Raw genomic sequence first — 24492 nt, forward strand, 5'->3', positions numbered from 1 at the left:
AAAAGAGGACCTCCCTCTGCTGACTAACAGGCACCCTGCCTTCATCTATAAAAAGTACATAGCCAAAGGACAATAGGAAAGACAAGTAGAACTAGTTAAATGTCACTGAGGTTCAATCCTGATTACTTTGTATAGGAAAGAGGTAGGATGCAGATTGTCACAGGCTAGACTATGAATTCCACCAGAGCAGAGAGTATGTCTGCCTGATGCGCCACTGTGTTGTCAAAGTTTGGCTGAGTAGCTTGTGGAAAGTAGGATGAATGAGGAAAGGAGTGAATGAATTTAGAGGCTGTAGTCATTGCAGGCAGAAGCAAGTTCTCAGATTTGCTGGACACTTCCCGGGTTTGGATGATAGAAGCAGATCTTACACACTGGTAAATTGGAAATGGGTTATTGATATTCAAGGGACTTTATTTTTAGCGATGAATTTCTTGCCCTGAACATGATTTTTCTTAAACAGAATGTATAGTGCTTGTGCCTCCTCCTTTATTGATACTTATCTTTTCTTGGGCACAGAAAAACAGGAATAAAAGGTAGTCCTTTATTATTGAAATGCATTCCATTAAAGTGCACACCAAAAATTGGTTAAATGGGCCTTTCTTCTTCTTTTTCCCTCTCGCAATTTTAGATGTCAGTTTTTAAACTTCTTCTCATTTGCATCCAATGCTTCCTCCTAGACAGTTAACTCTTTCCTACAGTTGTACTCATCTCCATGCTGATGAGGCTGCAATCTGTGTCTTCTGCCCTGACCTAGCACTAAGCTCTGGATGCATACCTTGCATTATCCACAGGCCAGCTCTCCTGAGCTATCTTCAGTGTTGCCTCGACCTCATTGTAATCCGTTGGATTGCATCTTTATCTTCCCTAAATGCCACAGTTCTGTCAAGGGCATCACCACTCCCTAAATTCCTTAGATGATGTCGTGGTCCATTCGTGTTGCTATAAAGGAATACCTGAGGCTGGGCAATTTATGAAGAAACAGACGTATTTGGCTCATGGTTCAGCAGGCTGTACAAGAAGCATGGTGCCAGCATCTGCTTGTGGTGAGGGTCCAGGCTGCTTTCACTCATGGTGGAAGGCAAAGGGGAGCTGGTGTGCAGAGATCACAGGGCAAGAGCAGAAGCAAGAGAGAGGGATAAGGTGCCAGACTCTGTTTAACAACCAGTTATTATGGGAACCAACAGCAAGGACTCACTCAATCACTTCCTCAGTAGTACCAAGCCATTTATAAGGGATCCACTCCCATGACTTAGACACCTCCCATTAGCCTTTACCTTCAACATTGGAGATCAAATTTCAACATGAGCTTAAGGGGACAAACATCCAAGCATCCAATGGCAGATAATTAACCTGAAAATTATCCTTGACTTGTCCTTCTCATTTACCCTCAATAGCCTCTGAAATATATCTTATGTTTGCCTCTTGCTCCCCATGCCCCTTGCCACAATCCCAGGCCTGGCGGTTACTGCCTCATACCTTGTCCACAGCCATGGTTTCTTAACCCTTCTTGTTTCCAGCCATGTCCCCTCCATCCCATTTTTCTGCTACCAAACTAACCTAAAATGGCCCATTTCATAGTTTCACTCTCTGCTAATCAAATTTCCTGATTCTTTTTACCTATGTTTGTTTTGTGTTGTCTTTAACATTTTCTTATACACAGTAAATACTTGCTTAATAAAAAGTACTAAGAGTGATTGAAATAAGGAAGTTTGGTCATGTGAATTCACTGGAGCTGTGTTGACTATGCTTTGGCCTAGTTTATAGAAAATTAGCAGCTGATTCATATCTCTATTTAAGGAATGGAGAACTTGGCCAGAAATATTTTTATATTGCAACTGCAAATAAGACAAAGAATTTTCATCTGGACCTCAATTTCCTTACCTTACAATAGAGAAAAATGCCACCTATGGGTATCCTAGATTTGCTGGAAGTATTACATGTGATGGATTAAGGCACCCAGTATGGGATATCCCACAGATGCAAAATGAATCCTACTAGAGTCTTAATACAAAAAGATTGAATGAGTGAATTTGATGGCAACATGACATAATGAATCATTTTATATAAATCACAATTTATAAAATTCAGATTCAACTAAAATTTGGCACTAATTATGACTTCTGTGTTAGGGATGTTAACACATATATCGTCTCCTCATGCATTGTTAGAAGTAACCCTGTGATACAACTGGTCTTTTTTTCAATGTACAGACAAGTTTAGCTGAGAAAAAGGAAAAATGCCTTACTCCAGGCTTGTTGGTATATACTGGAATTAGGGTTTGTCTCAAGATTTCTGCTTCCAAGTCTTTTTCTTTTTCTTTCTTTCTTTCTTTTCTTTTCTTTTTTTTTTTTTTTCTTTTTTTTTTTTTGAGATGGAGTCTCACTCTGTCACCCAGGCTAGAGTGCAGTGGCGCGATCTCAGCTCACTTTAACCTCCGCCTCCCGGGTTCAAGCAATTCTCCTGCCTCAGCCTCCCAAGTGGCTGGGACAACAGATGTGTGCCACCATGCCCTGCTAATTTTTGTATTTTCAGTAGAGATGGAGTTTCACCACATTGGCCAAGCTGGTCTTGAACTCCTGAACTCAAGTGATCCTCCCGCGTCAGCCTCCCAAAGTGCTGGGATTTACAGGCATGAGCCACCATGCCTGGCCTCTTTTGCTTTTTCTATGTACCATGCTCTCAAATATTTTTCTCATCATTTTTTTTCACCTTTTAACATGAGCGTTGTTAAAACGCTCATGACTTACATTTTTACTCTCCTGTTGAATTACTTAGTTCATACTCTTTTTCTTTTGTTTTCTGTGTGCTTATTTTAAAACCTTTGTTCCTATATTTGTATTCTTGGTGGTTCGAAGACTCTCAAACATTGTCTCAGCAGCAGCATCATATCTGTTTACAAAACTTGAGGAAATACTGTATTTCCAGCTTTGGAAACTGAAGGTAAGTAGCACAATTAATTTCAACTGGCATCTGTTTCAATGACTCTGTTAATGCAAATGGGTTGTAAAATGTCGGTGAATATCTAGGGAGTTGTTATAAGCTACAGGTAAGTGAATTTTCTACTTTTGAAATGGTTGTAGACTGCATCGTTTGCTGAGTTCCACTTTTTAATACATAGGAATACTGCAGAGACAACATTTTTTTGTGTGTTTGACATTTTATGAAAAAAAAATTGCAAGTCATGAACAGCCCTCTTTCTTTCTTAATCTACCTGAAAATAATAACTATAATTAACTTTCGTTACATTGCTATCAGAAAGCAATAGTCAAATTAGCATTAAACAGATGTAAAGTCAACCTTCATATGAGAGCTGTGTATATAAACTCTCTGGAAGAACTATTGTGCTTCAAGAATGAATTTTAGATATCTATTTAAAACGTCTAATTACTTTAGCTCTTCGGTTTAATGTTAAAATGCCATATTGTTTATAGAATCGGCTTGCCTTCTCAACTAATGAAATATGCATTGAAATTGCTGTACGTGCAACGCACCATGTTAGGTGCTGTGGAAGGGTGCAATTCCTGTACTCCAGAAGCTGACATTTCAGTTGGGAGATGTATATAGCATCCCACTCTGTTCATATATGCTGGCCCCTCTGTTCGAAATGGGCTTCATCACTTTTCTCCCTCCTTTATCTGGCCAGCTTCTGTATATTTCTCGAGGCCCAGCTGTACATCGTCTTCTTTTTTTTAACTGATAAATAAAAAATACATATGTTTATGGTATACAGTGTGATGTTTTATGTATGTATACATTATGGAATAATTAAACTAAGCTAATTAACTTACCTATCCCCTCATATACTTATTTTTTTCCCATGAGAATATTTAAAATCTCCCTTAGCAATTTTCAAGGATATGGTACATTAACTATAGTCACCCTGTTGTACAATAGGTCTCTAGGAGTTATTCCTCCTATCTAGCTGAAATTTTGTACTCTATGGCCAACATCTTTCCATTTTTCTTACCCTCCCCGCATTGCTCAACTACTCCCTGCTTCTATAAGTCAACTTTTTAAGATTTCACATAAAAGTGAGATTATGCAGTATTTGTCTTTCTGTGCCAGGCTTATTTTACTTAGCATAATGTCCCCCTGATTAATCTACGATGTCACACATGACAAAATTTCCTTCTCTTTTAAAGCTGAATAGTATTCCATTGTGTATATAGACCACATTTTCTTTATTCATTCATCTGATGCTGGATACTTAGGTTGATGCCACATCTTGGCTGTCGTGAATAATGCTGCCGTGAACATGGGAGTGCAGGTATCTGTTCTGAGTTCATTCCCTTTGGGCATATGCCTCTGCCATGCCTGGCACGTTTCTCATTATGCCTGTGAGATTTTTGTGCCCACCTTCCCTGCCTGTGTCTCCACTCCTTGTGTCTATAAAACTGAATCATTCTCCTAGAACCAAGAACAGAACCAACTACATAATTTGTGGGCCCCAGTGCAAAATAAAAATGTGGAGTCCTTTGTTTAAAGATTAGGAATTTTTAGACAGTGACAGCAGAGCATTAAACTAAGTGTGGAGCCCTTCTGGGCTCAGGCCTGTGTGAGAGTGCACAGGCCACTGGATTATATGGTAGTTCTATTTTTAATTTTTTGAGGAACCTCCATATTCTTCATAATGGCTATACTAATTTGCATGGAATCCCCACCAACAGTGTACAAGGGTTCGCTTTTTCTCCATATCCTTGCCAATGCTCACCTTCTATCTTTTTGATAATAGCCATCCTAACAGGGGTGACGTGACATCTCATTGTGATTACAGCTATACTTCTTCTAAGATGCCTTCCTACCTGGCACTTTACTGTCATTTTGCTTTTGGTACCCTATGCATCTTTCTACCAGAGTTTATCACAAGGTATTATAATTGTTATCTTTGGTAACCTCCCTGATTGCAAACTTCCCGAATTTATAGGACTGAGTCTTTTAGGTTTGTTTTCTGAGTACCTGGTACATGGTATGATCCTAATAAGAGCTTGATGAATGAATAAAAATGCAACAAACACATACAGATATATAGTCATAAAGATTAGTTGACAAATGTGGCATGCAATAAGTATCAAGAATGTCTTATAAACAAGTACTATAGGCTTTAGCGGGAGAGGAAAGAATAGATTGGTGGTCAAGGGAAGATTCTTGGCCAGGCTAGCCTCCCAGCCTGTGCCCAGAAGGGCTTCACACTTGGTTTAATGCTCTGCTGTCACTGTCTAAAAATTCGTAATTTTTAAACAAAGGTAGATTAAATTCATAATCCTCTTGTCCAAACCCTCCTCCTGAATTCCTCATCTCATTGAATGTTACTACTCTCTACCACCCAGTTTCCCATGCTCCTTCCACCATATTCAATCGCTTTTCCTCCGTAGTCAATCAGTCTTTTCTTCCCCTTTCTGCCTATCAAGTGTCTCTGGAATTCACCCGCGTATAATTATCCCACTGCCACCATCATCACCTTATGCCCTGCCAAGGCAAAGGCTTCTGGGATGGGCCAGTCTTTATTCTCCCCACTCTTCTTATAGTCCTTGCCGTCCTACTCTTCTCACTGGAGTCAGGGGGATTTTTCTAAAACTCAAGTATAATTGTGTCACTTTCCACTTATGACTGTTAGGAATTGTGTCCTACCAAAAATATTGAAGTTCTAAATCCAAATGCCTATGAATGTGACCTTATTTAGAAATAGGGTCTTTGCAGACAATCAAGTTAAGATGAGATCATTAGGATGGGCCCTGATCCAATATGACTATCCTCTTTTTTAAAAAGGGGAAATTTAGACACAAATGTGTAGATAAAAGCAGAAATTGGGGTGATGCCTTTATAAGCCAAGGATGACAAATGTTGCCAGCAAACCCACCAGAAGCTGGGAGAGAGACATGGAACAAATTGTCTCTCACAACTCTCAGAAGGAACCAGTCCTACAACACTGTAGTTCCCGATTTTTAACTTCAGAACTGTGAGATAATTCATTTTTGTGATTTTAAAACCACTCAGTTTTTGGTACTTTGTTAAAACAGCCCTAGGAAGTAGATAGGGATCCTAAAATGGCTCCCCGTTACTTGCAGGGTGTGATGGTTACTTTTTTATGTGTCAACTTGACTGGGCCATGGAGTGCCCAGATACTTGGTCAAACATTATTCTGGGTGTTTTGGTGACAGTGTTTTTGGGTGATGTTAACACTTAACTTGGTAGACTGAGTTAAGCAAATGGCCCTCCCTAAGGGGGTGGCCCTCATCCAATCAGCTGAAGGCCTGAATAGAGCAAAAAGGTTGACCATCCCTTGAGTGAGAGAGAATTCTTCCTGACTGACTGCCTTTGAGCTGAGACTTTGGCTTTTTTCTCCCTTTGGACTCAAACTGAAACACTGGATCTTCCTGGGTCTCAGGCCTGCCAGCCATCAGGCTAGAACTTCACCACTGGCTCTCCTGGGTCTCCAGCTTACTGAATCATTATGAAGATCTTGGGACCTATCAGCCTCCCTAATCACATGAACCAATTCCTTGTAATAAAGCTCTTTATACATATACATACATGCATAAATACATACACACACACACAGACACATAACCTATTGTTCTGTTTCTCTGGAAAACCCTGATTAATACACAGGGTAAAACCCAAACTCCTAAACACAGTTAAAAGATCCACTATGACTTGGTCGCTGCAAAATCCTCCAGTTTTTCTCTTTCTCTGCACTTTCCCCCAGCTCCGCACTCTTAAACCACAGTAGCATCCAGTTTTGGTCGTATTTTTGATGTACTTTTATTTCTCCCACCTGTGATCTTTCACACCTGTGATTCCTTTATGCTTATAGTACATTTCCACCTTTCCTTTCCATGTCATTCTTCAAGTCTCAGCTTAGTCCCCTTCATTAATTTATTCAACATTTTTGAAATGCTGGATACAGTGTTTAGAAGTTAACAAAGCAAACACAGCACTTGGCCTCATGGAATTCTAAGTCTAGTACGTGAGACCAATATCAAATGAGCCAATAGTATACCAGAGATGTCAGCAGTATGTTGGAGACCATGAAATAGGTGATAACACTAGCCTTAACAGATATGGAAAAGCTGAATTTCAAGCCTATAATGAGAGAAGCCATAGAGAAGTAATTCATATCCCACCAGGGGCACTCAGCAAAGCTCAGTACTCCGAGGCACCAGATACCTTTGGAGGCAGAGGGCAAGAGGGACTTGAAAAATAGGAAGATTAGTAGAAAGTTTATATAAGGAGCAGTAAGACATTCCCCACCCTGTCCCCACCCACATGTTGCTGTATAAAATTTAAAAAAGAAACATGCAGAAAAAAAGGGTTTTTAGCAATTGCTATGGTTTGAATGTCCCCTCCAAAACTCATGTTGAAATTTAATTGCCATTGTGATAGTATTAAGAGGTGAGGCCTTAAAGGGGTGACTGCTCACGTAGAATTAATGCCATTATAAAAAGGCAAGTTTGTCCCAGTCTTGCTTCCTTGCCTTCTTGCCTTCTGCCGTGGGATGAGGCAGCAAGAAGACCCTCGTAAGATGCTGGCACCTTATATTGGACTTCCCAGCCTCCAGAACTGTGAGCCAATGAATTTCTGTTTATTATAAGTTACCCAGTCTGAGATGTTTTGTTATAACAGCACAAAACAGACTAAGAGATAAATTTTGAGGTGAAAGCAGAAATAAAACATTCAATGGAAGTTTTGAAGAAAATGTAGAAAAATTCTAACAGTAGAATAGGAAGGCTTAGAGGCAGAAGATGGGAGGAAATAAAGAAAATTAGAAGATTAATCCAAGAGGCATAACATGCAAATAAATGTAATCCCAGGGAAATAGAGCATAGGAAACAGAGGAAAGGAGACAAGAGATGGAGAGAGAAACTATTTCCTAGAACTGAGAGACTTGAATTTCCCAATTAGAAAAGACCACTGAGTACCTTGCATGGTAGATGAAAACAGACTTACACTAAGACAGATCACCAACAATTTTCAGAACACCTGGCATTAAAAAAATTCTAAAAATTTTCTGAGAGAAACCAAAAATGACGTGAGAGGGACCATAAGTCAGAATGATATCAGATGTCTCAACAGCAACCCTGGAACCTAGAACACACAGGAACAATTCCTTCCAAATTCCGAGAAAATGATTTCCAGTGTGGACTTCAAAGAATGGAGATAGTTTTCAACTATAAAATGTCTCAAGAAATTTATGTTCCATATACTCTTTCTCAAGAATCTACTAGAGGATATGCTCATTTAAACAAGGAAGTAGACCAAGAAAGTGGATGGCGTGTGGTACAGAAATAGGAGATTCAGCCTAGATGGAGAATAAAGGGGTCCCCAGAGTGAAGAGGAAGGGAAGCTTCTAGAAGGCAGCTGGGCAGCAGGACCGAAAAGGAGGAAGGTCCTCTCCAAGGGGGAAACAAGGGATGGAATAATTTCTTGATGTTTTAAATTGTATTTTAGCTCTTTTGGAGAGTTTATACAGAATTAGTAATATGTACATAGAAAACTAGCATATCAAAAAACATACAAAAACATAATGCAAAATATTCCTAACTCAGTTATGAATATTTTGAGTCACTGTAAAAACTGAGAATTGATTTAACTAAAAGGATATTGTAAACTGTTCTGGAGGATGATGGGAAGGTTACCATGTATATGTTGGACTGGGGGATGTGAGAGGCTCAAATATTTATCTCTCAAGTAGGAAGGAAAAAATATATGAACAGATATATACGTATATACGTACGTATCTGAACCTAATCAAGATATTCCATAAGCATAACTCTAGAAATATGGAACAAAACAACAGAAGAACTAGCTGAAACTGTTGAAAATACTTGATTCTAGGGAATGGAATCAGAGGAGAAGGAGTGTGTCAGGAGACTGGTGTTTCATGAGGAGCCTTGAGGTAATATTTGACTTCTAAAACTAAATACATATATTACTTTGATTAATAAATCAAAGAAAACATATGTCCACACACACAAAATGCACACAGATGTTAACTGCAGCATTTTTTGTAATATCAAATCATAGAGAGCATCTGAATATCCATCAACTGATGAGCAAATAAAATTTGATATATTCATACAGTGGAATGTCATTCTTCTATAAAAATGAACGAAGGCCAGGTGCAGTGCCTCATGTCTGTAATCCCAGCACTTTGGGAGGCCGAGGCAAGAGGATTGCCTGAGCCCAGGAATTCGAGACCAGCCTGGCCAACATGACAAGACCCTGTCTCTACAGAAAAAAAAAAAAAAAAAATTTAATTAGCTAGGTGTGATCGTGTGTGCCTGTAGTCCCAGCTACTCAGGAAGCTGAGGCGGGAAGACGGCTTGAGCCCAGGAGTTCAAGGCCTCAGCAAGCTATAATCGCACCACTGCATTTCAGGCTGGGCGACAGAGTGAGACCCTGTCTCAAAATAAAAGAATAAATAATAAAGTGAAGTACTGACATGTGACAACATGGATGGACCTTGAAAACATGCTAAGTGAAAGAGGCTCATAACAAAAGAACATGTATTGTGTAATTCCCTTTATATGAAATGTCCAGAATAGGCAAATTTATATAGAGAGAAAATAAACTAGTGGTTGGCTAAGGCTGGGAATTTGGGAGATGGGGGTGAATGGGGAGGAATTGCTAATGGGTACAGAGTTTCTTTTAGGGATGATGAAAATGTTCTGGAATTACACAGTGTAATTGTTGCACAACTCTGTTAAAATACAACAAACCACTCAATTGTATACTTTTTAAAGGTGAATTTTATGGTATGTAAAGCATATTGCAATGAAGCCATTATTTTGAAAATTAAAGAACAAATATTAATAATCATACCTAATTCATAGAGTTGTGAGGAATAAATGAAATAATGTATGTTAGGGGTCTAGTCCAGAGCTTGATGTAAATATTAAAAGATTAGTTAACACTTACATAGCATATACTATGGGCCAGGCACTCTTCTAAGTTCTTTACATATATCAATTCACTTGACCCTTGCAACAACTATATCAAATAGACACTGTTCTTATCCCCATTTTCTAGATGAGGAAACTGAGGCCAGTGCTGGTAAACAATTTGCCCAAGATCACACAGCTAGTACAACAGTAGAACTGGAGTCTGACCCCAGCCAGCTGGCCCAGATTCTTTACTCTTCACCACTTTGATGCTCCCTCTCTCTGCCTCCCAGGCCCCACATCTGGGTTACTGCTGTATGTTACCAGGGACGCTGCTTTTCATCTGTCGTGATTCCAAGTAGAGAACTCTTCACTTGCCTTTTTTCCTTGTCTGTGTCTTCAACTATAGTGGACATTCTACAACAGCAGGGACTGTACCCATCTTAATTCATCTTCATTCCCTACCCATCATATATTGGGATGATGGTGGGCTGTAGACTGAAGCAAAGGTGTTTTTCTCTTTGTACAAATCCTGTGAGTGCCTTGAGAGGAAGTGGAGAGAGCTGAAGATGCTAGCATTAAGATGCTAGAAAAACATGGGATAATTGATGGAGCAAGGTATCTAAGGAAGTAGATTAAGAATGAGATAGTAATGAAACGCTGACCTTGGGAAGAAAGAAGAATGCTGCTTCCATTAAGACTGAAAGAGGAGGAAGATGTGGATATTGTGAGAGTAGAGGCGAAGCTCATACCAGACCACTTGGATCATCTTAGTCAAGAAGGGGCAGCAGAAGAATCTTGGGCCAGGACAAAGCATAGGAGGGTGAAGTGGAAGATTGAGGCAAGAGGAGAGAGTTTAGAATAAATGCCCAATTTTTTGGGGTCTGTAATCTCTTTACTAATACAATGGATCCTTCTTCCAGAAAGAAGTACATACACACAAAATTATGCATTTAGTTTTAGGGGTCTATGGACTCCAGGTTGAGAATGCCTGTTCTCAAGACTTAATAAAATTGAATAAAAGTATTTATGAGAAGTAATTTGAAGTCAAGCATCTTGACTTTTTAGCATTCCAAGTTTGTGTTTCTGTGGCTTTCCTCAGCAATATTCAGAGGCCCGAGTAGCAGGTGATCTGGTATCTGGGAGTGAGGCCAGAGGCTTCGGGGCAGGAGAGGGTGGGATGAAGTCTGAGAGGATGGTAGGGCTTAGAGGAAGGCAAAACCCAGGCCAGGGACTGGCAGTGGAGGCTCCTGGAGGGTGGGGTGAGAGAGGTCCACTCCGGCTGCAGGCCATAAGGGGGCGCACTGTCTGTAGAGAACATAAAAACGTAAGAAAACCAAAAGTCAAGTCTTCTGTTTACTATTATGCTGTACAAGCAATTTAAAACACCAACAGCAATAAAATACTCTTCTCTGAAAAAGTCTTGGTCTAGGACCTAAACAATTGCCTGAAACTGGGTACACTGACACCACTGAGAGGCAGATAAAGAGATTAAGATTGAGGGCGTAGGGCAGGGCTTGCAATGGTGCCGGCCAGGATGTGGCTGAGGGGGTGTGGGTGCCTGCCATGGATGCTAGGGTAGAAGACGACTCTATTAACTGGGTGTCTGTAAGCAGCACCCAAGTCAGTGCCTTTCATCTTCTACAACCTAGACATTGCCTGGAATCCTAAATCCTTTTCTTCACTTAACAGACATCACCTCTGCTCAAAGCTGCAACTGCTTTGATATCACACTGCCTTTGTCACCCCTCTGTTATAGATGGCATTTATTTACTTACATGTTTTTTCCCCACTAGACTATACTCCTTGAGAACAGCAATTGTGTCTTATTTATTTCCGAATCGCCAATTCAGACAGGCATGCAAACACTTGTTGAACCAATGCACAAATATATTTTGCTCTTCTTTATAGATTCCTCTGGCTTCAGATGACCAGGCACCACTAGATACAGCATACTGCACTTTCCTTCTCCAAGGTAAAGGAATAAATATATGTTACCCTTCATAAAGTGTTACCCTTGGGCCCTTATGCCATCCTGAAACCACCAGGATGTGGAACCAGATCAGGGAGGTCCACAGTTACAACCCCTTGTATATGTAAGACGATCAGGACATTATCTACAGAGTCCTGCTGCAGGGCCCCGAATGAGGACAGCATTTTGCTGCTTTGTAGTGTGAGCGATGGTGTAACAGCAACGCATGGATGTTCCTCTGGTGTCCTGAAAGAATTTAGGTGCTTCTTGAAAGCTCTCTGCAACTTATTAATTGGGAGTGATTGTGCAGTGGAGAAAAAAGAGTCCCTCACCCCCCCGACTCTTCCCTGGGAAATCACAAGAGGACTGATAGCTCTCTGTGAGGTGAACCGTTTCCAGAATCCCCACCGTCTCGTCCTGTTCTTCCGCCCACCCCGTTCCTCAAGATAGCCCCCGTGGGCTTCTGATGAGGTCACCACACCACTGGCTAATGAAGTAGATAAACCAGAACAGTTTGGTTTAACATTTAAGGTCAGAAACAGGAACTTTCTAGAGGAGAAATCAAAAAAGCAAAAGAAATATAAGAGTAGCCCTCCAACCAGCCAGAATACCGTGACCACCTGAGAGGCCCGTGGCCCAGCAAACACGGACGCATGTCGACTCCAGAGCAGGTATCTTCAGCGCAGCATCTGACCTGGGAGCACAGACACACACCCTCATCCTAAACAGCAGATTGACTACTGGAACCACACACAGTCTCCAGGCAATGTGGAGACATGTCTCGTATTTAGTCAACATAACTCAGGGTGCCATAGTCTTCACAACCGTCGTGAGCACTTGAGGATGCTCCATTTAAAGATAGGAATTTGCCCTCAAGCATCTGGGGTTTGGGTACAGAATAGAGCTTCCCCTGCCACCACCTGCTAATTTTATAAAATGTGCATTCAAAAAAATTCCTGCCTGTAAGAAGGAATTAAGCTACCCGTTCAAATATAACAGCTGCCTGTGCAACCTACTGCTGCTCTTTATAGGAAACGCTTAAATAATTGAGATACTTAATTGGGTTAAAGAGATCCCGAGCACATAGATGTTCTATAAATAAAAGAATGAGTAAATAATCTAGTAACCTTCCTTTTCATGTCCTTCACTTAAAGAGATCATTCTGTTTGGTTTGCACCAATAAGATCAGTGTTGGAAGACTCCAGAGAGGTTTGATTGCAGGTGGGGTGGGGCTTTCCCAAGGAAATCCCTTTTCATTTGTTTCAGGTGTTTTGCCACCTTTTTCTCTGGCTCTTTCACTGAAAATGAATAATTTGTTGATCTTTGCTGTAAGTAGGTAGGCACCTGGGCTTTGCTTTTGCAACTGGAGTCAAAGAAGTCAAGTTATCAGTCTGACCTTGCCTTGCTATCTAGAATCAGAAAGGTTTAACTAGACCAGGGACTACTTAAAGACAGCTGGAGGAGAAAGGGAGCGACAAAAATGCTTATAAAGAGGTGGGTAAAAGAGTGGGACCTTGTCTCAAAAAAAAAAAAAAAAAAAAAAAAAAGAGGAAGTGGTAGGAGGCGTCTGAATTTCAGTGTGACCTGTTCTGTCAGGTGATTTTTGGTGGGGCGGGGACATGAAAAAAAAAGTTAAAATGTCCTTATAAAGACAAAATCTTTTTCTTTCCTGGCTGATGATTTGTCATTCTAGTCACTTCCTGCCTTGTGACCACACACCCGGGCTTGACAAAGCTGCTCTGCAGACCAGAAAGAAGGGGTTCCTGGTCATACGCCAGTACTACCAAGGACAGCTTTTTTCCTACAAGGTAAATTTTCTTCATGTGTTTTTGTTCGTTTTAAGTGCTTGTGATGTCCTTCGGCACTGTTTCTGTGGATTGTGGGTTTTGCCTTCGGGGGACTAGACATCTGAGCATGTCACCTGAGAACTCTGTGATTCCTGCCTCTGTCTAACTGGCCAGGACATCTGCTGCCACCTCGTGTGGCCATCCAAGATGGAGCACCTCTGCTCTCCGGGCTGGGTTCTTCTCAACTTATCTGCAGTTATCACCCCTGTCCAAAATTAAGGTTTCTTTTTCCTTTTAAAACCAAACCATGTTCCAGCTTATTTCTGTTGCTCTATTTCAGGAAGGCTATTTGCTGTGATTTTTATCTTCTTTAAAATGTTTTCAGGAAAAGCGCGTATTGATAAGTTAGATTGTATTGTTTATTGGCCTAATGGGGGTAGTTTAATTTTAGTTCCTGCAGTTCTATTTTTCTAAAAAACTTCTTTACAAGTACTTTAGTGGATATATTAATATCTTGAGTCATATGTTACTGAATGTGATACTGGTTATTTGAGTGATTTTTGGCGCCAAGGGTTTTTAATGGGTGTGCTTTATAACCACATGAAATTAGAGCTTTTCTCTTTTCCATTTGTTCTCTAAAAATAAAAGCAATTTGTGTAATGCTTAATTATAGTGTTTCTGTAGGATTATCTGAATTGTTATGCTTATGACCATACCAATGAACATTCACTCAAATTCTGGGAGAAAGCCTTTTTATCTACAATAGAAATTTTGATACAGTTGATATGGGATATTTATTGCAGAAACTTTGCCCAAACATAGACACTTCGAATTTTGTAGTATAAGCTTTTACTTAATTACCACTATCATATAACACTAAGAACCATTGACAAATGATAACCATAAAAGCCATTCAGACTGGAAATGGAAACATTAATCAGGATATTTATCAAAACTGAACTTTTCTTTAACATAGCAACTTGTTTTCTAAAATTACTCTGTCAGGACTATCAGTAAACAAATAAAGGTGGCTTATCCACGCACATCTTGATTTTGAATTTACATACATTTGTCATACGTTTCTATTTGGTTTCTATTAAGAATAATTGTTTAAAGAATGTCTGTGTAGACAAATTTGAATAGAATTAATAATTTACCTATAAATGTGAATTTCTGGAAACTGCAAAATGTGACCACCAATGTTACTTTGCACATCTCACTTGAATAGTTTCAAATAAGCAAAAATGTGAAATTGAGAGAAGAGGGACTTGAACCCCAGAAAAGAACAGACTAAAAGTATGCTGTGTCTTATTTTAAGTAAAACTATTAGTGAGAATAAAATAAATTAGAATGCGAAGGAATGTCAGTATTTTTCTTATATTTAAGAAGGAATAAAAAGGATTACGAGAAAGTTAATTCAAAATAAAAAGGTCTCCTGTTTAAAATTAAGTTTACATTGCTAAAGCATCAATCCCAGACGTTATGAAGGTATTCCTGTTCATTCTAGCTCACCCCCAGGAACATGAGAGGAAAAGTCTTCTAGGTCTTGTCCTTTAAACAACCACTGCTGTGGCGGGATGGAGCTGTGCCTAGGAGGACATTTCCTTAGCAATCCCAGAGACGCTTTTCTTTGTAGCATTTAAATTTTTGACTCTTTTGTAAATTTTGCCTTGAAACAATCGGTAATTTGGGAAACAATTTCGGTGCTTTAACTTCATTTATAATTCTATCTCTGAACCCTTTGGGGAAGGAAAGGCCAACAAGTAGTCTCATTTGAATGTAACCATTTAACTTGGAGAGGACGGGAAATTAATAATAGCACTCAATAATTGTAAGCACGTAGTGTAAGCAGCTATTCTTTATGCATCACCTCGTTTAATCTTCTCAACTACCTTTAGAGATAAGGAATGGGCTAGATGGTTGAAGGAACTGGCCGTAGGTCACTGGGCAGTTAAGGTTGGGGGCAGTATATGGTCAGGACTTCAGGCTCCTACTGACTATGTCTGTTACAGATCCTCCCTTCCAGGCCAGCATATTTTTCTCAGAGGTAGGTGTTTGTAGACTTTTCTTGTTGAATCTGGCTAACAAGATCTTGGCACTCACAGTTTTAAGAGAGAGAGGATGAAAGAGAGAGAGCAAGAGAGAGAGAAAAGAGAGAGAGAGAGGAAAAACTTTGTAATAAATTTACAAACATTTTTGTTTTTATATATAAGAGATATCATTACAGGTTTTATATAATAATGGGAGGAAGAACTATTTTTAAATTAATGCATAATTTTACTAAAGAATTGTGTGCCTTTACAAACTTGCCTCAACCCACTTCCCCAATCTTATTTCTTGTCACTTCCTTCTGTTCAACCTCCCACTACCCCATCCCCTCCCCCGCCACTGCTAACCCACATTTTGGTGCACCAGACCACAAGCCACCAGAAAGTTCCATTCTCTTTCACCCTTTTTCACTCCAACTGTTTCTTTAATTGCATTCTTCTTTATTTTTAAAACTTCTGATCATTTTTCAAGGCTGACTTCAAGAAACATACCTTTTGGAGGCCTTCCCATCTTCTCCCTGCCCCCACTAAATGTTTCTTGGGTGTGCATTTGCTTAATGCTCTGATCTTAGAGTAAGTATAGCATTAATCATATTGTCTTAGTTTCAAGTCCTTATTTGCTGACAGACCTGAGCTCCTTCTCTATCTTTTCTGGCACATAGTAGATACTAATGGTAATTACTGAATTGAAAACTTGTCACAAGTATTTTTTCTCAGCTTCTTACATATGCATGAAAGACTTTGACTGCACTTATTAACTTAATATTTACTGAGTTTCCATGTATTGCTATGAATGAAGATACAACAATAATTTAATATTTTGCATTCTAGCATGCTTCAGCTTTGCCAAAGCCCTAGTCTCATTTTAGCCTCAAAGTGTCATATAGACATTAACCTCAAGAAATTTTAAAAAATGTACAATGACTAGCAAACAGGCAAAATTATAATCTCATTATTTTAGTATAAATACATTGGTTGGGCCAAAACTTAGCTACCCTTGCCAAAACTGTATGCCCGATAATAGGCCTCTTTGATGACAAAGAACACAAGAGCAGTTGTTAACTTTTACTTAGTCACTTTGGATTATTCTCAGAAAATTCTCAAGTCAATTTCTCCTTGTTACCTAAAGAGTCCAGGCCCTTCTGTGTATACAGGAGAGATGACAAGCAAATTTTAAAATCAGGTTAGGTAAAATAAAATTAAGGTATCTGCTTATAAGGTTATATTTATGAAGAGTCAAACACTTATGAAGTAAGATTATAAAGGCTTAGATTTTATGACTAATAGTAGATTTTATAGCAGAGTGACATTATTTCAGTTAATCTAATTTTCTTCCTAGTGTTTTTTTTATCTGCTAGTTTCTCAACTTACAGATATCAAAAGAAATGACACTATTTCATCTGTATATTGAACATTGCAGAAATAAAAATTAGAATTAGAACCCATCAAAATATAAAACTAATCAGTGTCCGCAGATATGAAGAGTTTCAAGTGTTCCTATTTTGCCAGGTAGAAACGCACTTCTTAAAGAAGTGCGATGTTCCACAGTGTCTTCATTTTGAGGCTCTCGGAAGTCACCTCCTGATTGGATGTTGGTTTCCTAGGGATATCTCCCTACAGCTGCTGTGGCCATGGTGATCCCCACATGGCATCTCCTTGTTGCTTTCTTCAGTTCCCTTCTGATCCAACTTCCTGCCTTATACTATTGACTGTTCCTGTTGTTTTGGTTTGTCAGTTTCAATGCTTACATCAGTCTGCCCAGAAATTTCATAACTGCTCCATCTTGTAAGATATTGGTGTGTGGGGAGTGGGAGAAGTTTCCATTAATCATCCTAATAATAACAGCTCATACTTACATTGAATCAGGTGTTTTTCTAAGTGCTTTAACCCTATAAAAGCATCTAGTTGTCATACAGACCTGTGAGGTAGTTTCTGGTGTCCTTTTCATATTTGAAGACAAGTTCATTCATTCACGAGTTTTATTTATTTTCTACAATTGGATCAATTTTGTCTTAACTGTTGAATTTCAAGGCAACTTCCTGAGATAAACAGGGAGCAAACCATGGTGCTTATTTGTACCAAAGCCCTCAAGTTGAACCCAAATAATCATAATCCCCCCCAAATAAATGCATCTATATGATAAGTGCTTTTATTAGACAGACTATTCTGTGTCATCACAGCAGCAGCAGCAGCAGCAGTATCAGTAGTCAGTCCCTCTGTACACTTGACTGAGTACTAGTTGGTTGTTAACAATTATAGGCCTCTGCACGGGTCACAAAACAAGATCTCCACCCTCAAAAACTTTAAAAGGTTCTTAGTCTTTTTGTTTGTTGTTTGTTTGTTTTGAGACAGAGTCTCGCTCTGTCGCCCAGGCTGGAGTGCAGTGGCGCAATCTTGGCTCACTGAAACCTCCCCCTCCTGGGTTTGAGCGATTCTCCTGCCTGAGACTCCCAAGTACCTGGGACTAGAGGCGTCTGCCACCACGCCTGGCTAATTTTTTGTAGTTTTAGTAGAGACAGGTTTCACCGTGTTAGCCAGGATGGTCTCGATCTCCTGACCTTGTGATCTGCCTGCCTCGGCCTCCCAAAGTGCTGGGATTACAGGTGGGAGCCACCATACCCGGCCTTTAAAGTTTAGAATAATTTTAGCTGAGTGGCATTCACATTTTCTAGTCTGTTGTGACTGATAGACATGAATAGATTAAACATTCTGGTTTTTATACCCAAGCACACGTATCTATGATTGTATAGTAATGGCCAAATATAGGTGTCCTAAAAACTGAGAAAGAATGAAACATTGTTTTAAATGTTAGTGGAAGAAGAGAAGTAAAAGTGATCCACTTACTGGGTTTAAGTAAGTTTTGCTCAACTTTAGAGCCATGGCTGTGTCAGCCCCACTTACAAGTACAAGGAGCCTGTTTCTCAAAGATGGTCAGTTGTTCTTTCTGGCGGAAGGAAAAGCTATGTTAAATTGGGGAACTAGCAAACCCACAGTTCTGTGGTTGCAGCATTGATTCTTGTTTCAGCATCGGTTACAAGGACAGAAGGGAGGGTCTCCCTCTCTCTCTCTCACACACACACAGACACACAGAAACACACACACACACTCAGTCACACACTCCTTCTTGACTGGATAAGCTAAAGTGGAGAAGAGATTATGTTCTCCATAGCAGAAAAGCCGACACCAAATTCAGCAGGCAGATTAATTATGCATGTGAATTGCAATCTCCTGGATAATTTGCTTTCCTTCTTTTTCTGGTTGCACTTTCTAGAGGGAAGTGAATTAATGGAACAATTACCTTGTATTTAAATAATACCCTGCATTTTGTTTCCTCAGTCTAGTAGTAGTCACTAAAATTTATCCAAGCTGCGTATCCAAATGTGTGAAGTAAAAGGATACACAAATGTTATTTGTATAAAATTTGCATGTTTTCCCTATTCAGCATTCCTTAAACAGACTAAAGCAAAGTTTAAAATTAGAAGTAATCTTTATTAACCTCAGGTGCAACTTTTTTTTTCCATAAAAACCTTTTTATAATAATTCATGAGATTATAATAGATGTGAGTGCATTCAATATAGCTTCCATCCTGAAAGTGTTTTTTAAGTTTTTATTTATTTTTTGTTTTTTTTTTTGAGACCGAGTCTCGCTGTCGCCCAGGCTGGAGTGCAGTGGCCGGATCTCAGCTCACTGCAAGCTCCGTCTCCCGGGTTTACGCCATTCTCCTGCCTCAGCCTCCCTAGTAGCTGGGACTACAGACGTCCGCCACCTCGCCCGGCTAGCTTTTTGTATTTTTTAGTAGAGACGGGGTTTCACCGTGTTAGCCAGGATGGTCTCGAACTCCTGACCTCGTGATCCGCCTGTCTCGGCCTCCCAAAGTGCTGGGATTACAGGCTTGAGCCACCGTGCCCGGCCAAGTTTTTATTTATTTTTAAGTTGACATATAATAATTGTATATATTTATGGGGTACCTAGTAATGTTTAAATACATACAATGTCTTGTGATGACATCAGGGTAATGAGCATCTCCATCATCTCAAACATTTTTTATTTCTTGTGCTGGAAACATTCAATAGCGTCTCTTCTAGCTATTTTAAAACTATGTACTGTTAACTGTAGTCATCCTATGGTGCTATAGAACATGAGAGCTTATTCCTCCTGTCTAGCTGTAATTTTGTATCTAAACAAATCTCTCCTGTCCTCCACCTTCCCCCTACCCTTCCCAGCCTCTAGTAATCTCAGGTGTAACATTGAAAAAGTAGATCCTTTGTACCTCCTTGACATGATCGGCTCATATCACCCTCACCAGAAAGGCCAGCTTGAACAAAGAGTGGGATACAAATTCTTTATAGAGAAAGCTAGGTAATACGTGCAAAGTGGGAGTAAGGAAAAAAGAGAAGATCATGCTTGCAGTTTTGCACTGTTGAGCACCCTTTCCTCATCTTAAAAATGCGAACTGAACTTCCCCCACTGTTTCTAATGCTTAATAAACAGTGTTAAAGTTTCCCCTTTGGAAAGATGGAATACGGTAGGCACCTTGGAGAACTTTTTGGATTTTTTCCTTTTCTTGTTGTCATTCATGTTGGGACTGTTCCTCAAAATATCATGAATTCTGTTGCTTTTCTGTGACCACTGAGAATGACAGTTGTGATACTTCATCCACCTGGTGATGTTCACACAGTTTTTCTCCTCCCTCCGTACCCACCCTACTGTTGACTACACGTAGTTCTTCCTCCAGAATCGTATCTCCAGCACTAGTTCTTTAAAGCTGAGTGTCTGCAGCTCCCAGGCACAAAAGAGGCAAATGTGGTATAAAGAAACGGGAGCAAAGGTAGAGACAGATTTGGATTTATATTCTGGCCTCTTAGGAAATGTGGAGCCTGAGCAAGTCTCTGGAGCCTCTGAAGTTCATCCTCTATAAAATCAGGCAAGTGCTACCCACTCGCTAGGTGTGATGTGGGTTATTTTCCCCTTCCATTTTCCCATGTTGTCGCCTATGTAGACATGGAGCATATCTACTCCACCCAGCATCACCACTGACTTACTGAGCCCCTGATATTTACTAGGCATCATGCCAAGCGCTTGAAAGATAATTACTCTTTTATTTTCATAAATAGCTAGGTAAAGTTGTTATTATTTATATCCTTACTCCGGATGACCAAGCTGAGGTTCAGGGAGGGTTAAGTGACTTGTCTGGGGTCACAGAACCGGTAACTGCCAGAGTCAAGATTCACACCTTTCCTGTCTCTCATTTTGTTTTCAGTTTCTTAAAGGAATGATCCATGTCTATTTAAACTGTTTTGTATCTTCTAACATGATCCACTAGTTGCTTCCTGATGGTATGTCTATATACCTTTTTGTGATTCCATGATTATTGAATGATTATTTCTAACTCCACATTTTCTTTTTCTTTCTTTCTTTTTTTTTCTGAAGATGGAGTTTTCGCTCTTATTGCCCAGGCACAATCTTAGCTCACTGCAACCTCCTCCTACTGGGTTCAAGAGATTCTCCTGCCTCAGCCTCCCGAGTAGCTGGGATTACAGGCATACACCACCACACTTGGCTAATTTTTTTTGTATTTTTAGTAGAGACAGGGTTTCACCATGTTGGCCAGGCTGGTCTTGAACTCCTGAACTCAGATGATCCTTCCCTCCCAAAATGCTGGGATTACAGGCATGAGCCACTGCACCCATCCTGTAATTCCATATTTTCTATCAGGAAGACATCCCAGGTCTCCTTTTGTTAGGTCTGCTGGTATACCAAACATATTTGAGAAATAAATATAAATGCTTGAGGATTTTATGGTGGCAAGTCTTTAAAATAATAGCTATGAAGATATTAGATTAGGCTATATGACCACTAAACTTTTGATAAAAGAAATGTTACACATATTCCATTGTATGTTGCTGTTGGTAAATATTTACCAACTAAACTGTAGCTTTCAAAAAAAAAAAGAAGATAAAGAGAGCCCATCAAATTAATACAAATTTCCTGCCTCAATTTATCTGTAACTCCTCCTTTTGTTTTTTTCCTGCAAATAAGCTTGTCATTAGAGGTTCCAAAATAACAGCTCCAAGGAGCCTATTGAGAATGAGGTCACATTGTTAAAAATAAATAGAAGTTTCTGTTATCTTTGCTTGTATACAAATGTCTGCTGTACATTGTCTCACTGTTTTTCAGCTCCAACTACAATGGTGAAAATGCCTGGAGAATTAGAGAGTGGAGAAGCAGGTAGAGAGTAGTGCAGGGTAACGGAATCAGCTCTGAGCATTGGTGCATCTGACAGGGAGGAGATGGTGCTCAGTGGTCCTCATCACAGATGCCCAGAGATCTCTTTTCTTTTCATGGCTCATGTGTACGTGGTTGGGCTTTTCTTAAGATTGCTGTACATTTTCCCACTCTGGCCACACTTCCTCAACTGTAAGAAGGTACTTTCCACTGCCAGCATCTCAGGCAAGGCAAAGCCCAGAGCCCCTTCGCCACTCAGGATGAGCTAATACCAATGCTGTGTGGCTTTGGGTTGCTATCATCTGCCAGTTCTGCAGTACCTGACTGCAAGGACTCCAAATAAGAAATGTGGTACCAAAGCCAAAATAAGCCAGACTGAGAACATTGAAACCTAGAGCATGCGGGCGCCTGTAGTCCCAGCTACTCGGGAGGCTGAGGCAGGAGAATGGCGTGAACCCGGGAGGCAGAGCTTGCAGTGAGCTGAGATCCGGCCACTGCACTCCAGTCCGGGCGACAGAGCAAGACTCCGCCTCAAAAAAAAAAAAAAAAAAGAAACCTAGAGCATGGATGTGAGATCTAGATTTACGTCTACACAAAAACACATAACATACACACAACTAAGCGTTGCTTTTAAGTTGTGACTTGACAATATTTCCTACAATTTATACTAGAAATTGGGGTTTGTTCTCCAAGATAATTTTGCAAAAGTTCTAGTTCTTATACATTTTCTTTTAACTTCCTCTGTTCCTTCCCTCTTCCTTCTTTCTTCCCTTCCTCCCTTACTGTCTTCCTCCCTTCAGTCACCAGGCACTGTTGTATATATTTTCAACAGTCTGTCTCACCTAATCCTAATGCTGCCCTATGAAATGAATGGTGTGGTTGCATTATTAGCACTCCTTCTTTAAAGATGAAGAAACTGAGGCTCAGAAAATTTAAATAACATATTCAAAGACACAGCAAAAAAATAGTTGAGTCAGAAAATTCAGCATTTCACCATACCATGTCACTGCCTAGTTAGTTCATTTTAAAAACAATATATAATGATCCTAATTTCGTAAAGGAAGCGAGGAGCATTAGCTTTTGTGTGGAATGCCTTTACATGGATGTATCCCTATATCCTAGATCCACACATCTAAGAAGTAAAGCGCATTTCACAGACCATGTATCTCAAGGGTTTTTTAAATAAAACTTTAGGTTCTTAAAATGCCAACTGACTTGTGTTTTTTCCACCTATTGGTTAGACCAAACTAAGACTCCGGAGGTTCCACTTACTTCTCTTTTTGGACCAGTCACTGACTCACTCTGAGACTTTGGGGAGTGACTTCACCCTCCAGGGCCCCTATTTTCCCATTCTAACATGTTCAGTTCCCTCCTGTCTTTGCAGTATTTTCTAAATGGGAGACAGTGACTTAAGGAGAAAGCTATGCACACACAAACAAACCAAAATGATTTCCGGACAGAATTATTTTGTTGTTTGCATTCACATTACCTGTGGTGGGTGGAGTATAGCCTGCATCACCGAGGTTTTGCCTCTAGAAATAAGAGCTAGTGAGACGGAGCAGCACGCTGATACCACCTCACCAGCCTCTCATCCTGGAGGTCTCCTCCTGCATCCCTGGCTTTAGCCATATCCAACCTGCCATAGTTTCTTCTGTGTGCTTTTGCTTTGCACTTTGTAGATCTATTTTCTTCCTTACCTTCCTTCTTTCTTTCTTTCTTTCTCTTTCTCTCTCTCTCTCCCTCCCTCCCTCCGTCCCTCCCTTCCTTCCTTCCTTTTCTTTTTTTTGTAATGGAGTCTCGCTCTGTGGCCCAGACTGGAGCGCAATGGCGCAATCTCGGCTCACTGCAACCTCTGCCTGCTGGACTCAAGCAATTTTCCTTCCTCATCCTCCTGAGTAACTGGGATTATAGGTGTCCATCACCACACCGGATTAATTTTTGTATTTTTAGTAGAGATGGGTTTTCACTATGTTGACCATGCTGGTCTCGAACTCCTGACCTTCAGGTGATCCACCCATCTCAGCCACCCAAAGTGCAGGGATGACAGGCGTGAACCACCACGCCTGACCCTACAGTGCTATTTTCTCTGCCTGGAATGCCCTTTTCTATTTTATCTGTTTGGAAAACTACTGGGTCCCTAAGACTTAGCTCAGCGGGCAACATCGCCTTCTCTGGAAAACCTTCTCTTCGCTTCCCAGGCAGAGTTCAATACAGTCGTTTTACAGTATCCACAGGGCACTGGTTCCAGGAACCCCCTCGGTACTAAAATCCATACATACCCAAGTCCTGCAGTCAGCCCTGTGGTACCCGCATGTAGCAAAAATTGGTCCTTGGTCTCCCTGGGTTTCGCATTCTGTGAATACTTGTATTTTCCATCCACATTTGGTTGCAGATGCTGAACCTGAGGACAATGAGGTCTGACGGTATTGAAGAAAACTGCATATATTTAGACCCACACCATTCAAACCTATGTTATTCATGGGCCCACTGTACTTCCTTCTCTGTGCTCCTGTAGCTCCATGCAAATAACATCTTTAAAATATTCACATTAGTATAGTCTTGCATTTGCATGACTATT

The 24492-nt window shown here is 40.2% G+C and overlaps 1 protein-coding gene and 1 long non-coding RNA gene across 5 annotated transcripts in view; one reads left to right on the top strand and one right to left on the bottom strand.

The window, feature by feature from the left end:
- The first annotated feature begins 2860 nt into the window (after window positions 1–2860).
- LCP1 (lymphocyte cytosolic protein 1) overlaps window positions 2861–24492 on the top strand; it is a 67436-nt gene continuing 45804 nt past the window's right edge. Inside the window, exons 1-3 of one of the 4 annotated variants that reach the window (XM_026454244.1) lie at window positions 2861–2940; window positions 11793–11856; window positions 13547–13661. The gene's annotated coding sequence lies outside the window, so the exon portion shown is untranslated. Of the gene's footprint in view, window positions 2941–11792; window positions 11857–13311; window positions 13348–13437; window positions 13450–13529; window positions 13662–24492 lie in introns of those variants that run through there. The other 3 variants (XM_023187454.1, XM_023187455.1, XM_023187453.1) reach the window with 3 other exon arrangements.
- LOC111523117 lies at window positions 10767–24363 on the bottom strand. The gene is made up of 3 exons (XR_002725444.3): window positions 24194–24363; window positions 23404–23444; window positions 10767–11189 (listed from the first exon to the last, which is right to left on the bottom strand). It is a non-coding gene; the product is annotated as an uncharacterized LOC111523117 (long non-coding RNA).

Source organism: Piliocolobus tephrosceles, chromosome X (genome assembly GCF_002776525.5).
Source record: "Piliocolobus tephrosceles isolate RC106 chromosome X, ASM277652v3, whole genome shotgun sequence".
In the NCBI taxonomy this organism is placed as follows: Eukaryota; Metazoa; Chordata; class Mammalia; order Primates; family Cercopithecidae; genus Piliocolobus; species Piliocolobus tephrosceles.